General features: G+C 39.3%; 1 protein-coding gene across 1 annotated transcript in view; it reads right to left on the reverse strand.

Annotated features, from left to right (window-relative positions):
* Pkhd1 (PKHD1 ciliary IPT domain containing fibrocystin/polyductin) overlaps positions 1-15,882 on the reverse strand; it is a 427,258-nt gene that overhangs the window by 332,482 nt on the left and 78,894 nt on the right. The window lies entirely within an intron of this gene.

The following is a 15,882-nucleotide window of genomic DNA, read 5'->3' on the forward strand; positions in this document are numbered from 1 at the left end:
ATATATATATATATATATATATATATATATATATATATTCATTTCTGACATCTCATTATGCACCAGAGGTGGAAGTGGACAGATACAGCAGGTACAGAACACTCGAACTTTTTATATATCTCCACCAACTCTCTCTCTCTCTCTCTCTCTCTCTCTCTCTCTCACACACACACACACACACACACTCACACACACTTCCACTTAAACAGCTGTTACAGCAGAAGGGTAGAGGAGGCAGAAATTCTCACTAGAAGAGTCCAGAAAACAAGTGAGAGGACAATGCCCCAAAACAGGCAGGCGCTGGCAGGAACTGTAGTGATGCACACCAGACCCATGCTCACAGCTGTGACTGGCATTCAGAAAGCAAATTTTAATATATTCACACTTTCCCACTACCCAGTGTTCTACTTCCACAAATTTGTATTGTAATTTTGTTTATTTATCTTGGGTGATGTTTAAAAAAGAGAATGGGTTTTCGTTCTCCTTTTTTGAATTATTTTTTCTAAAGAAAATCAGCAGTAGTGGTACAGACTCTAGAATTATTCAATCTCAGGTTGATACTTAGCAGCTGTGTGTCCTGAAACAAGATGCCCAACCATCTCTGATCAGTTAACAGTCTGTAAAATGCAGATGGGAAGAGTAATCATTTCACAGCTTTCTTTTGAGGATTGAGTAGCTCAAATAAAGCACGTCACACAATTCTGATAAGAGGTCAGCATGCAATTAATACTACTTCTTTCTATTATGGTTAGTAGCAACAGTACTTTTTACAATAAAATGCAGAATATACTTCTGTCATTGGCATCACACCTGGTATTGAATATCCTATTGTGTTTTTCCTTCTATTTTCCTCAGTCTTCCCCAAACAGCAATTATATATTTGGTTGTTTCATTTTAATGTTTGAACACCATTGATTTATCCAAGTTATGAGTTATGTGTGCAGAAGAGATGTAGCAAGAGGATGCAGAATTATCTTGTGACCTGGGGACCTCTGGATATAGGGTGTGATGTGAAGATGATTTTGAATGCTGGAACAGTTCTTCCTATTGCCACACAATGTCTTTGTTAAAAAGCCACCATTTGAATCAAATGTATGATATGTCAAGATCATTGTATTGTCATGAGCAACTAATAAAAAAAAAAAGCCACCAGTACAGGAAAGTTTGAGAGCAATTTTACTAAGAGTCTTGTGTTCTCAAGACCCCCCTTGGATGGGGCACTGAAGACTTCAATGAGAAGCAGGGAGAGTCTGACTATGGCCCAAATTTCATGCCCCAGAATTTGTGGCAGAATGAGGCTTTCTTCCAGGAGCAGTACAGTATTAGCGTATCAGAAATATTAATAAATTCCTATCTCAAATGTGCAGAAAACTCACACAAAGAGAGAAGCAAGCTTTTCTCTGGCTACCCATTCCAGCTCTGGTTTAAGAAGGTACAACCTCCAGTACCACTGATTCAAGGGTCCTGGTTCAAACCTTCAGTCCCTGTCCCCATTAAAATGTAAAACCAGAGTCAACCCATCACGGAGTGGCACCAGAGGATTGCAATTTCATCCAGCATGATTTTTATTAGCCTTGCAATTTCTTAATGGGCTCCCCTGAGGGCTGGCTGGTAGAATACTGCACTACCAGTCTGGATTTGCTACAGGCAGTGTAATAAACATGGCATCTGCCCCGTGACAATTGTCATCACATCCGACCAGGGTGCAGAAGGCAGAGCTAAAGGTTAACAAAACCACTGCTCAGGTGGTAGAGAGGTGACTGGGGCGAAGGCTGGAAATTGTAATCTGAAGGCGAAAACTGCTCACCGGATCTGTGGTTCTTCCAGCCTGGCCAGAGCTCTCAGGAGCTAAGCAAGCATCTCACTGCCTCCTGCAATCAGCATCTTTTACACATCTCATCAGTGTCACTGTTCCTGACATCTCATTATGCACCAGAGGTGGAAGTGGACAGGTATGGAACACTCGAACTTTTACTTTTCTTATAATTTCCATGGAGCACCATGAAGCTGGGAGTTAATTAAGTCCTGTGGGACAGACAATCAGTGTCTTTTTTGCTAGGTTAAATTATATTATATACAGATGCAAAAAAGAGAGAGAGGAAAAAAAAAACCCTCAGCTCTTTCCTGGTTAATAGAGTAAGTTAGAAAAGTGATGATTCCTAACTGGAAGCTGAAGTTGATAGCTCCTTAGCATACAAGGTGTCTAATGAAGTCATATGACAAAACCACCAGGGACCATCTTCCTCAGAGTATCTCTAAGCTCTTTTAAAAACACTTTTAAAGAACTCCTTGCCTCCACTGTGAGAGAAAGTCAATACTAGAATATAGGGAGGAAAATTCACTCAATGGGGCTGGAGCATAAACCTCTTTTGGAATTCTAAAATTCAAGACAGGAGGAGAAACTTTCGGAAGCAGACCATGAAAGTGGAAAGACACCTACAAAGGACCTATTCCAAAATTTCTCACAGTGTTTAACAGAAAGCCAATTAGTGTTGCACAGAAGAAAAATCAGTAAGAATCTTTATGATCAAATAAGTACGGGAAAGACTTAGTTGAATAGAGTAAAACTACCTTCCTTCCTGGAGAACTCTCCAAGCTTTTAATGTGTTATTGGCCATGGTGACTTGCAGAGTGGAACTGAGTCCGCAGGATTTCTCAGTCTCGCTTGACCACAGAATGGTTATCTTCTAACAGGACATCCTACATTACTAATTGACTAATTGCCTACAGCATTTGCATCAGCAAATGTGGACAAGTCCAATTTCTCTCTGTTTATGGGGGCAGGCTGAGGTTTTCCTGAAGCCTTGCCTATAATCTCACAGGCAAAGGAAACCCAAGCCTGGGAAGGAGGACTCAGACGGCCTGCTCTCAGCTCTCTACTCCACTGTCTCTCTGGGTATCTCAGCAGGAATCTCAAGCACCTTGTGCTTATGGTGTTCCTTACTGAGAAAGTTGCTAGGAATTCCTCCACACGGCAACCTCCAAGACACTCATGCTCCCTCTGTCCCCGACACTTGAAGAAGACCCTGTCTCCTGATATTCTCACTGTGACTGGCAGCAGAGCCCTTCATGTACCTGCACCTGAGTGCAAGAGAACAGCTCTACCTGTGTAAGGACTAGCCTGGCCTGGGGCTGCCATTCAATAAGACTAGTATTCTGACTCTATTATGGGCTGAAAGGGACACTTTATGAGGCAGAGTGATGGCTACAAAACTTATTAAGCCCCTATGTGGCCTGCATTTCCTTATGGATCAAGTCTACACTCCTGAGTTTAGCACTCAAGACCACACAAGATGTTTTTTCCTACCTTTGTTCCCAATGACTCCCATCCTAACTGCTTTCTTTCAAATCTTACACTCCATGGTAAATATAATTACTTCTATATGAACTACTTTTCCCACCTCTAGGATTCTATAGTTACCAGAATACCTTTGTTCCTCATTTCCTCTCATCCAAATCCTAATAATCCTTTTAGATCCAAGTTTCAATGCTACACTTAAGGAAGTCCCAGGTCATTTTTCCAGTTGGATGATTTCTTCGTCTTCACTGATTTTCCACATTGAAATACAAATACCTTTGTTATCACACTGAAACCCTTTGTATATCAAGTTTTTATATCCCTCCTACTGAAAATTGTATTCAACAAGGTAGGGGTTTTATCTTATTCCTCTAAAAAGTTATAATACTTCAAAGTTCAAAGGATTGGACTAGTTCTACCATTTTGGATTTTGAATGCATTACTTTATCTAAGTCCCTCATAATTTCATAGCCTTCAATTATCTGTTTAAAAGTTTTTGAAAATCCCATAGAATGGCTAATATAATACAATTAGTCAATTAGTAATGTAGGATGTCCTGTTAGAAGATAACCATTCTGGGACACTCTGAGGTACCTGTAAATAATATCTAAAGATCTAAAATGATTATTTCACTTTCCTGCCACAGGAGAACCATGCCCCTCTGCTGGTCATATTGTTCCCTTTGTTCCATGTCTTAGTAAATTCATCAGGTAATGTCCTTCAAACTTATGTGAGTGGGTATCAGGCAAAAACAGAAAAAAATACATTAGTTTCTGCTTGGCTGTGCATGTTTCTTCCCTCTGGGAAGGGAGAAAGCTAAATGGCAATGTTTTCAGGTGGCTGGTACTATAGCTGTGAACCCCAATAGTCAAGGCCCTTGTCTTTAAGATTAATCCACTGATGAGCCTTGGTCAGTTGACTTTGTCTACTGCAACCTGTATAAACAGGCATTCACTATACACAGAGGCTGAGAGGATTAATTAATATTTGTGATGTGTTTGGGAAGACCATTATGGGAGGCAAACACTAGAACATGCCATTTCTTTCCTTAGATTGCTCTTTTCTTTATTATTAGAGAAGAGTTATCTTGCATAGAACCCTATTGGAAGCTGATATATCATAAAAACAACTACTGTCATTTCAAATAAGAAAGACATATATTACAAAAGAAACACAAAACTAATTTGAGGTCCTATAGGTTTCTGGAAAAATGTGTTTTATGTGTTCATAATGCTTTCTTAGTTGCTTGTTTGTGTTTTAGTCCATTTTTTTTCATTCCTGTGCCTGAAAGACTTAACAAGAACAATGCAGAGGAGGATGTATTTTGGCTCACAGTTTCAGAGGTTCAGACCATGCTTGGCTGATTCCACAGCTTTGGGCCTGGACTGAGGTAGAACAGATCATCATGGCAGAAGGATGTGGTGGAGGAACTAAGCTCAGGACATGTCACCAGAAAGCAGAGAATGTACTCTGCTCCCCAGGGACAAAATATAATCTCCAAAGGCACACACACCCCCAGTGACATACCTGCTCTAGACACACCTTACCTACCTACAGTTACCACCAAGTTCATATCAGTGAGTTAAGTATTGATTATGTTATAATTCTCACAAACTAATCATGCCACCTCTGAATGTTCTTGCATTATCTCACACATGAGCTTTTGGGGGATACCTCATATCTAAGCCATAGTAGTTTGTTAAAAGCAAACTCTCCCAATGAATTCTACAAGAGGTTTACCAAATTCTTTCCTTTTCACTTAGCTGACTCCTTTATAAATTACAGGAACATTGTTTTAACCTCTATCAAAATTCCATACAATGGCATGCCTTAAGTTCTCAAAAAGGAGCAGTGAGGAGGACCAGAGGAAGAGGCCCTCTTGTAGATGTGTAGAGACAAAAGCTAGACCATTGTGCTAAGCATTAGCTCACTTCCCAATTGCCTCTCTCCAGCTCCCCACTCATCAATAGCCTCAAGATTTTCCCAGGCATCATTGCTCCCAGGTTCTTACCCAAAGGTTTGAGGTGTGATTAGCTCTATTCTAAGGCCCACTCATTAGTCAAAACCCATCATCAAAGCCCTTGCCCTGAGCATAGGGAAGTGTGGTCAACTTGATTTGGACCTATGTGTCACTAGGAGACATTTGAAAGTTGGAGTCTAAGAAAGAAACTTCCTCCTTCTGAGACTCTGCCTTGAAAGACCTTTTCATTCCTATATGATGTGAACAGGAAAGCAAGCTTCCCTGGGGGCTACTGGCAAACCACCTTGTGAGCACAGAGAAACATGCCCAGGTTGAGTCTGATACTGTAGAAGGCAGGGTAGAGCCCTGAGCTGCCGCACCACACCATTCCTAGGACTCTGAGCTTTCCTGTCCTGTGAGCCTGTTCAATCTCCTCACCATTTTAAGCTCATTTGAGTTATTTCTGCCTATGGTTGAAGTATCCATAACAATATTTTTATCATAATTATTAACACATATTAATTGTACAAATTAGAAGGATTCATTGACCTTTTTATACCCTTCTGCCCTCTCTTTTCTCCTGTCTTCTCCTCTCCCCAGTAAAAAGATTTTTAAACAGCAAAATTTAAAGAGAGAAATGAGAAAGCATGAGTAATGGAAAAATATCTATAAATAGATTATAAAGCCCTATGGATATGAATGTGGACCACAGAAATAGACACAAGCTTGATTTGAACAAATTTTCTTGATGCATAATATTCACAAGTATTCCTTTTTTAAAAATTTGTTAAGATATAGATGGACACAACACCTTTATTTCATTCATTTAAATCTATGTGGTACTGAGGATCGAACCCAGTGCCTCACACATGCCAGGTGAGCACTGTACCACTGAGCCACAACCCCAGCCCATTCACAAGTATTTCTTAGGAAGAAATAAACAGAGACTTAGCATGAGCAGAAATGCTACAAAGAGCCATGTCTCCCCATGAACTCCCACTTTCAACAACATTGCAAAAAAAGTGATTAATTTCTCAGCACTGTAAAAGTCCACAGAGGATCTTCAGGGCATAGGGACCAAAGCACCAATGAAAGGGGAGCAGAGGGAGAATCCAAAGGATGGGAACAAACTAAACGTCATCAAACATCCAGCCGTTTTTTTTTCCCCCCACTAAATCCACATAAGTCCATAATTTTTGCTTAATGGTTCTGTTTTATAGTCTATCTTGTCATATTTGCCAGCAAGATTGTAAATCAGGTTATATGTCCATGTGGACTCATTAAAAAAAAAAACATTTAAAGACACCATGCGGAACACAGTGGGTCAGCCTCAAGACCACAGAGCCACTTGTGAAAGATGTGTATCTGGTCAAGACTGACTATTGTCAAGATTGTATGTAGTAACAAAGAATCCCATATCTTCAATGGCACAATGCAACAAAATTTTATTTTATTTTTATTTGTTCTAATTAGTTATCATGCTAAGCAAAGTAATTGGACTCCAAAAAACCAAAGGTCAAATATTTTCTCTGATAAGTGGATGCTGATCCATAATGGGGGGTGGGGGCAAGGGAAAAATTTTATTTTTCTTCATACAATATCCACAAGTTTGTTTCTTATTCTCACAATGCCCACTACAAATGTGTGCAAATCCCTGAAACAGAATGTATATGTTGACATATATTCAGTCCACAGTCAGAGCTAGTCACCCTGGCAAATGAAAGGAGCTTAAGCCCCAGAGATGCAATGCTTCTATCCACATTCTAAGCAAGTCACAGGGCACCATCAAATTTCAAAAGCCTGGGCAAGTACAGTACTTCCTTGTTCTCAAAACAGAGGAGACCAGATCCTGGAGATGGAAAAACTGAGAGTTGCCACACATTCTCTTAGGTGAAAAAGAGGAGTATGGAAAATTAGTTAAATACTCATTGATTTGAGGAAGTTGCCAGCATTATAGCTGGAAGCAAGAAAACATCACAGTGATTCCTTCTGTTTTTTTTTTCTGCATCTCCCTTTAGTGATCATCATACCTTAAAAAGGCCAGATGTTCTCTTAGAAAACCTATAGGATCCAGGCATACCTTTCTTGTTTTTTGTTGTTATTCCTGTTTTTTTTAAAAAAAAATATATATATATATGAACTCTTAAGACCAATTTATTTCCTCATTAAATGACCACTTCTACACATTTCTTTCCTTCCTCCCTTAGCAAGGACCCATTTCCTTCTTTCTAATGTAACTGAAATAATCTTTTATAGTATATTTTATGGAAAAGATTCCCTCATCCACAAATTCTTCCTCTCAATTGCATTTGTGTTAGCTCCATAAAGAAAGGTAACCAGAGAGTCACTTGTTCTTGGGGAAAACCCAAGTTCTCCAAATTTATTGATTGTTATCAATTTATTTATTGTTGGAGTCACACATTCCTCAATACCCCTGCACAAACCAACCATCAGCCCACTTTAGCTGAGATTAACAAAAGGGCCAGAAGAGATCTTGACTGATCCTCCTGCCACTGGCGGAAGTAATCTGTGAAGACATCAGAAGGACTATAGCTAAATAATTCTTCAGTGGAGTAAGGCACATGCACCCTCCATTGAGATTAGTGTAATTACCTCAGAGCTGGAATGTACCAGTAGGAAAAGGAGCAGAACACACAAAAATCATACAGAAAAGCTTATGCCTGGAATAACAATTTTATAGAGCCAATGACAAGTTAACATACACTTATAGAAATGATAATACCATTTAAATAATCTCTGAGTAAAGCTATTATCAGAAACCAGCTCAATAATTTTAATTCCACTCAACACCCCTGCTTCTTCTGATTCTCCTTCTCTTCTCCTCTAAAGTAATCTCCTAAGAGACAGGAGTTCTTTCTCTCTGAGCTGATTTTTAATTTGATGGAGTCAGTTTCCATAACACTTTCAATATTTGAAGAGCCAAATTCTCCTTCATCCAAAATGAAATGTCCTTCCTTTTTTACTCTTACCCAAATTTCTTCACCAACCAGTCTCCAGCTGCTCTGCAGCTATCTGTCAAACCTTCCTATAGTTCTCCATAAAGTTATACATTTTAAAAGCAGTTACCACAGCTTTTTAAAGAAAGAACACACTTCAGCACAGTGGTACTCACAGCAAGGTCCTTGGAAAGGAAGATCTATGGTTGAAACAACAAGATTTAAGGAGAAACCACTAAGAAGACACTGATAATCTCCAAATTTACTGTCTTTTGTATGTCAAGACTACTATGATTATTTCCTCTTGAAAATAGGCATGCTACATACATGAGGTACAAAACTAACATTTAATTACTTTTGACAAAAAAAGAAGAGATTAAAATGTCTAGTAAGGAACCATATATCCAAACACTAACAAAATTCACATCATTCCTTCAACACAAATCCACATGCACATGTACCATCACCATAATATCACCACCACACACCAAACAGAAAGACATCTACTTTCTGAAACCCACTCAACTGCTATCTGAGACCCTTTGTACCTGGGAAGGGTCCTACTCATAGCTGTTAAACTTTCTATCATGCCTCAGAAGTTGTGATTTACTACAATGACCTTAGACTATGTACCTGTGAAAAAGTTTTTCTCTCACATGAAAAATTAAGTGTGCTGATAATGTAACACATCCACATATTATAGTTTGCACAAGCTGTTATGAAGTCTTACACATAATTCTTCTATGACACAGATCTGGGAATTAAGATGTGAGATTAAAAAAATTTGTTACCCAGTCATTCAATGAATCAACCAATAAATTAATTTGAATACTTCAGGTTCTTCATTCCCCAAGCCTTATCTCCTCTGTAGGATCCAAAGAACCCTCATAGGGGCCTTTCTAACATCCAAAGCAATTTTCATAGCATTCATTCCTATCTGCAAGATAGCTAAAAATTCATATTTTGAAAGGCTTATTATACTCCCACAGTCAAACCCAAAAATGAGCTCATGTATTTCTGCATAGTATCAGGTTTCACTGAGAACATTCCACACAGTATTTATCTAGACCAAGATGGCTTCAATTTATGAAGCTGTACTTTAGAAGGAAATTGTCATGTCATGTCCCTGGGGGACTGCCCACTTCCTGTCATTAATAAGGTCATTTTCATAGAGCTCATAAAACTCACTGTTTTCCACTGAGGTCGTAAGTGTGACTTTAAGGTAAATATTAAGCATAGTTTACCTATGATGATTCAACTCCTGTATAGTGATGTAATTATTCAGTGACATAATAGTAACCAGAAATGATAAGGACTCTTTTGCCAAAATATGATGAATGACTATTGAAACCACAGTCTCATTCACTATGAACATATGATAGGAACAGGCTGATGTCATGAATTCAGTCAATACACAGAGAGACACAGTTAACTCGGTCAGCTGAATTAAAGACAATATTCATATTAAATATTACCTGAATGTCCTCTTTCTTTTTTTAAAAAGGGCAAGGTCTTAGATTCAAGCAAGTGGCAAAACCGCTTTCACACAACAAGCACTGGTTACGACACCACCAGGAAAAACTTGGACATAAATTATGACGACCGTAACCTTGTATAACAATGTGCAGAGCACTTACAAATTTATGATCTTTCTCAATTGTAGAATCATCATTAAGGACTTAACAAACAATGATGTCTGGCACATTCTGAGAATTACCTATGGATGAGACACTATGCTAAGTCTCTCTATTCGTTATTTAATTGCTACTACACTATGAGATAGAATTAACAGATACAGGGAAATTAAAAAAAAATTGCCCAAAATTACATAACAAATAGAATAATGAGCCTCAAATAAATCTAGGCTTATCCTAGAGCCCACATTCATAATTACTATATCATAATGCCTCTAGATGGACTTAGATTCCTCCAGCTATAACAGGTTGGTATGTTCTGCCTTTCTACTCCAAAAGCTGGCCATCGGATAGTACCAATCAATCTAAAAGTGAAGTGAGTTGACACAGTCACAGACAGGGACAGTGCTAGAATCAGAAGCCAAGTACCAGCAGTCCCATTTACTGTGTGTCCCATTGTCTCTGCTGCCTGCCTAATTATCCTAAGGAGGTAGGTAAGGCCCTTTCAGATGTGAAATGTCACCACCCTTCTCGACCATTCTCCCCCTGCAGTACAAAATTGTCATATATTAGGACCCCCATTTCACAGAGAAAATACAGGCATGAGGAACTCAGTAAGGTTCCTTGGAGTCAGTTGGGAAACTGTCAAGTCCCCATAGCTTGTTTCCCTGATCTAAAGACTAGCTCAGCTCTGCTTTCCATAGCACCCCTGTCTGAGGCACAAAAAACCTTAAAGATACACAACTGAATGAAAGCGAGAAGGATAAAGGGAGAGGAAAAAGAAAAAGAAGTGGGGTGGTGGAAGCGAAGAAAAACCAAAAGGAAATGAAAAGAAATAAAAGAAAAGTAAATAAAATTTAAGAGGAAAAAATTGTTTCTGGATTTCAGTAACAGGAGAAGCAAAATTGATTAGGGAATGAAAAGTATTTTCAAGTTAGTTTCTAAAGAGGTACACACATTATAAAGAAAAGGTAAATTTTGTTACTTCACTGGATTGCATGAATTTTCTAGAAGACTCTCCTTAAACAAAAATTAGGGATTAAATTAAGCAACATGGCTTTATTTTTTATCGGTGTCCAGTACAAATATATGTCTTCATCCATTCATTTACCAAAGAGAGATCAAGGAAGAATTCTACATGAACCTCAACCTCAGACTAGTGTCTAGTTGGCAGGTAAGATAGTTAAATGAATAAATGCATTTTAAACATATAAGAAGACAAATTCCACAAGATGAATATGATAAAGTACTAAGGAATTTCATAAGAGAAAAATTCTTCAATTTTAAGGAAATAAAAATCTTCCAGAGAGAAAAAAGCATTAAAGAACACAAATGAATTTTGAAACATAAATACTTTTAAAAAAATGATGGTGATTTAACCAGCCAAACATTATAGCTGTCTAACAGCTATTCTGTAGTCACCGGAAGAATGGACAAGTGACCCTTGGAGACTTGATCTTGTCCAATCAATAACACACTAAAAGACCACAGCTTTATTCAAAATATTTTTAACTCAAGAAAACTCTCTCCACCACCAATGATAGCAAGCTTGGGCATGAGGAAGCTGCTGCCTGACCATAATACCTACCTGCATCCTTCCTTTCCTATCCTATTTGTGATCTAGCTCAGTTGTCTGTATTTCCTTGCCACTAAAAATATGGCCTTTCTGTGGTCTCAACTCAATGCTGTGATGTTGAATGAGGTCTCTGCACCCTAATTGATCATCACTTGAACTTTCCCAAGTACTATATTATCAAGTACTTTAAAATTTTTATTCACTTCAAGCATCTTGGTAGCTATTCTCTGCTGGACATCGCAGAATTGCACTCACTATGATTGTTTAAATATTGGGCCAAAGTCTCAAAGGACTCTCATGCAGATTTCTAGAGCTCCTATTCTGCAGACCTCCCTCCTCTCTATCAACCTACCCTGCAAATCCCACCAACATCAGCCAGCCTGGACTCCAATCTCTGAATGATCCCTCCAATGAGACTGTTTCACTCTGTCTGGATTCTATTTCCCTGTGCTGGGTTTTGAATAATGCTCACAGGTAGAAAGTCATTGTCCTTGTGTATTTCCATTCTCCAAGGATCTCAGCTTTGTGCTGTCAGTTATGCAACATCTGAAATACACTTTGACTAGTTTTCTAGTTGTGAATGCATGTGAGTAAGCCTGAAAATTATTACACTCTCCTAGCCCAAACCAGAAATCTGTCCATTCAAATGTCATAGCAACGCACTAAAAATCTAAGTAGATGACCAATCTAAGTAGGACTTCAGGAAGCTTTCAAATGCCAGCATCTGTGAGCAGTTATTCTGGTTTAATCTCTCTAGAGTAATATCTGATCTCCTTCCTGGGAGGAGTAGAATTTGACTTGCCAGGTTTCTGGAGTGGGGTGGAGGATAGAATTTAGGGGGATGAGCAGGCCAATTTCTCTTTAAAGAGAAAGCAGACCTTTCATTCATCTCCAGATTTCAGTAACACTTCCCATCACCACTCTGCCCTGTGTGTGTGTTTTTCTGGGCCCTGGAAAATTACGTGCAACTCACGAGTTCCCTACACGTGTACCATGCACCTCACACTGTCCTAGAGTTTTAGTACCTTCTGCCCTGATTCCTCTTCTGCTTCCCTGAAACTTACCTGCACTGCACATCATAATATAATACTTCAATAGAGCTCACGGGACTGACCCACCTGAAGATAATGGAACAGAGCCCTCACTCCAACAGGGAAAAATCATGGCACAGGCACCTGCCAAATTGAAGGCAGTGGGAGAGGTAACGGCCCCAGAGGAAATCTGGACGTAGGTAAGTCTGGGCGACATTCTACACTATAGCTTTCTATAGAAATCATATTATATATTCACATATTGAATGCTCTAAAAAAAAGTCCTTTAGTGGGAAAATAAATAAACACACACACACGCACACAAATATTTTACACCCAACTTTCCAAATGTATTTGTTTTTGGAACCCTTTTATTGCTTAAGTATCTATTCTATTAATGTCCCCATATTCTCACATAGGAAATCCTTGAACTTGGAAGTGGGAACCTGGGTTATAGACCTCATTAATCATCTGCCAGTGGTGGTCTTCCCCAGGTCTAAGCCAAGATAAAGCAACCAAGCATTCTAGCAAAGGTGGCATGTTGTTCCCAAGCCAAAGCAGGAAAATCAGACATTCAGAGATAGAGTAACCATGTATTGCATAGTGATGAGTTGTTCCCAGGCCCAGTAGTGTTTCCACATACCCCAACAAGAGTGCCATATTATCCCAACACAATTATTAATTATCGGCCTTGCACTCTCAAAGGCATTCTGATTTGGGTGATAAGTCAATTTTGTGTTCAGTTAGTTATAAACCCTCTATTTATAGGTTTCATTATATTCCAATCCTGAAGCAAACTAAACTATCCTACCAGAGAGCAGAATCTAGAATGAATAATTTCTCTATTGCCTTTTGTTTTCTGGGCCCTGGACAATTACGGGCACAGTTAGCTATAGTTGTTTCCCAACTCCACCGTGTTGATCCAGTCAGCATGATAGGAATTGTGCTTGAGACCTTAGTTGCATTCTTGAGGACTCCACTGGTGCTAAAGTAGGTCTTAAACTCTGATGATTTTGCTGTAAATCCCTGCTATTGCTCCCCTCGTACTACTTGATAGGACTCTGCTCCCAAAAGAGTGTTTAAGAGTGTGACATTATCATCAACACTTGAGTGCAATGCTTATCATGTCTTGAAGCTACAGCAGTGGCACCTACCTCGCAGTGGCACCTACCTCCTCTTTGCCCCTCTGAAGTTTCCCACACAGGCTCTAGTCTAGTAGGTTCTGACAAATATGCTCCTCCCCACCATCGGTTCCTGAAGATTAAATGGCTCACTTCACCACAATGACTTATGGCTGCGTGGGTTATGATGCCAAATAATGAGCTATGTGACCTTTACCAAGGTCTCTTTTAAATCTTAATTCATCTTTAAAATGAGACGGCTGGTCTGGATGGTGCCCAATGCTTCATCCTACTGTGGTAAACTGACTTTAGATACTGTCTTTCAAACCTCACCTACTTCCATGTGTGCCCTCACTTCCTAATATCCCTTAATAATAGGAGCATCTTTCTGTCTTACTTTCTTGTTTGCTTCAGAGCATGGCAGAGGCTCTTGAACATGGTTAAAACTCAGTAGATAGGGATGGGGTTGTGGCTCAGTTGTAGGACGCTTGCCTACCATGTGTGAGGCACTGGGTTCAATTCTCAGCACCATAAAAATAAATAAGTAAATAAATAAAATTAAGTTATTGTGTCCATCTACAATTAAAAATATTAAAAAACCTCAATACCTATGTGTTGCATAAATATTTTAAAACAAGTGAGGCATGTAACCTTCAAAAAGTCTCTAAATTCAACTTTGAGATAATGAAAAGTTAAATAAGATCTTAGAAGTTAAATGATTGGCCCAGGTAGCAAGAATTATAGAGAAGCAACTCTCTATCATTTTTCTGGCATGACTATTAGTAAACTAGCATTGCTAACAATAGCTAATACTGGACATTCACTATGTGTGAGTCTCAGAACAACCCTATTAGGTGACTATTATTGCTATCTACTTTACAGATGAGAAATGGAGGCACAGAAGCGGTTAGTAACTTGCCTAAAGTCCCCCAGGTAGAAAGTGATGTATTCAAACCTGAATGTTCTAGTTCTGAAGCTCACAGATTTAACCACTGTGCTAACCTGTCTCTCCCTTCCTTTTACCAGCATTTGCTTACATGAGCATCCCAACAACACTAAGCGATTGTCTATCCAGACAGGAACTGAAGCCCAGAGAGGATTAACAGTTGCTCACTGTCCCACAGCAGTTCCATCTCACTTTGAAATGTCAGTTAGAGCTGTCTGCTAAGAAAGAGGCACAGAGTGAAGGTGAGGCTGCAATGGGAAGACAGTGGTTCTGGAAATGAGGAATTCACATCAACAGTGAATTGAAAGGAAGGGGCATTTGAGGGGGACACAAAGAAACAGGAATTGACAGCCTTGAACAATCACTGAAAGGAGGGTAAAGGGAGGGAGAAGGTTAGGAAGTGATGGAAGAAACAGAGAAGCCCCCCAGAGTGGTGGAAAGGACTACAGACAGCAGTTTAGGAAGGACAGGAAAAAAAATATTTGCAATTACATACCTTGTCAGCACCTGTGCAAAAGTTAGACAAAAACATACACTATGAACCAGGAAGTATAGTTTTGGATTTGGACAGTTTGACTCAAACAGCACTCTTGAGTGAATCTGGAACAGTGTGTGGCACATAATAGGCACTTAATAAACGTTTGTTCCAAATAAGAGAGACAAAGAGGAAAAATCTAAAAACTGCTTTCATAAAGAGAAAGGCACCTGGGGGAGAAGGTGCTCAATAAATATTATTTTTTGTCTGTGTACAGTGAGAAGCCTGGGGAGTTGTAAAAGATTATCTGATCCATTTCCAAAGAGCTCTTAGCCTCTGATTTCAATTCTCGCAAATTCCTTGGGGAGGCTGTGAATCTTTCACTGGGGACTTAAAGACACATTCTTAGAACAGCCACTTGAAGGGAGTGGTGTGGGTGATTTCAAAACAAATGCATTGAGGTAGAGATGCTGGGCCAGCGGCCCTGCAATCCTTCCACACAATCCCCACCAAGGTGGACATTTGCACACTGCTCCCCCACGGAACAGACAGAAACAGGACGGACCAGGAACTTGCTGTCCCACCACACTGAGGAGGGCTGAGTGACTTGGAAGCCTTCCAGAAGGGCCTGGTTAAATGTTAGACCATTTATTTTATGAAGAAATATGCATGCAGAAATCAGGACAAAATGCTGGGAGATTATCTGTTCAGAATTTGCTTTAAAAGAGCCCAGGCAGCATTCATTTATTTTTGAGAAAATATATGATTAACCATAGTTAACTATGAATTCAGATGTTGTGCATTAGACCAGCTCCTCAAAGTTTGAGAGCATTTAATATTATATATCGCTGCCATTTGGACTAAATTGTTTTTTTAATGTACAC

Source organism: Marmota marmota, unplaced genomic scaffold, assembly GCF_001458135.2.
Source record: "Marmota marmota marmota unplaced genomic scaffold, marMar, whole genome shotgun sequence".
Classification (NCBI taxonomy): Eukaryota; Metazoa; Chordata; class Mammalia; order Rodentia; family Sciuridae; genus Marmota; species Marmota marmota.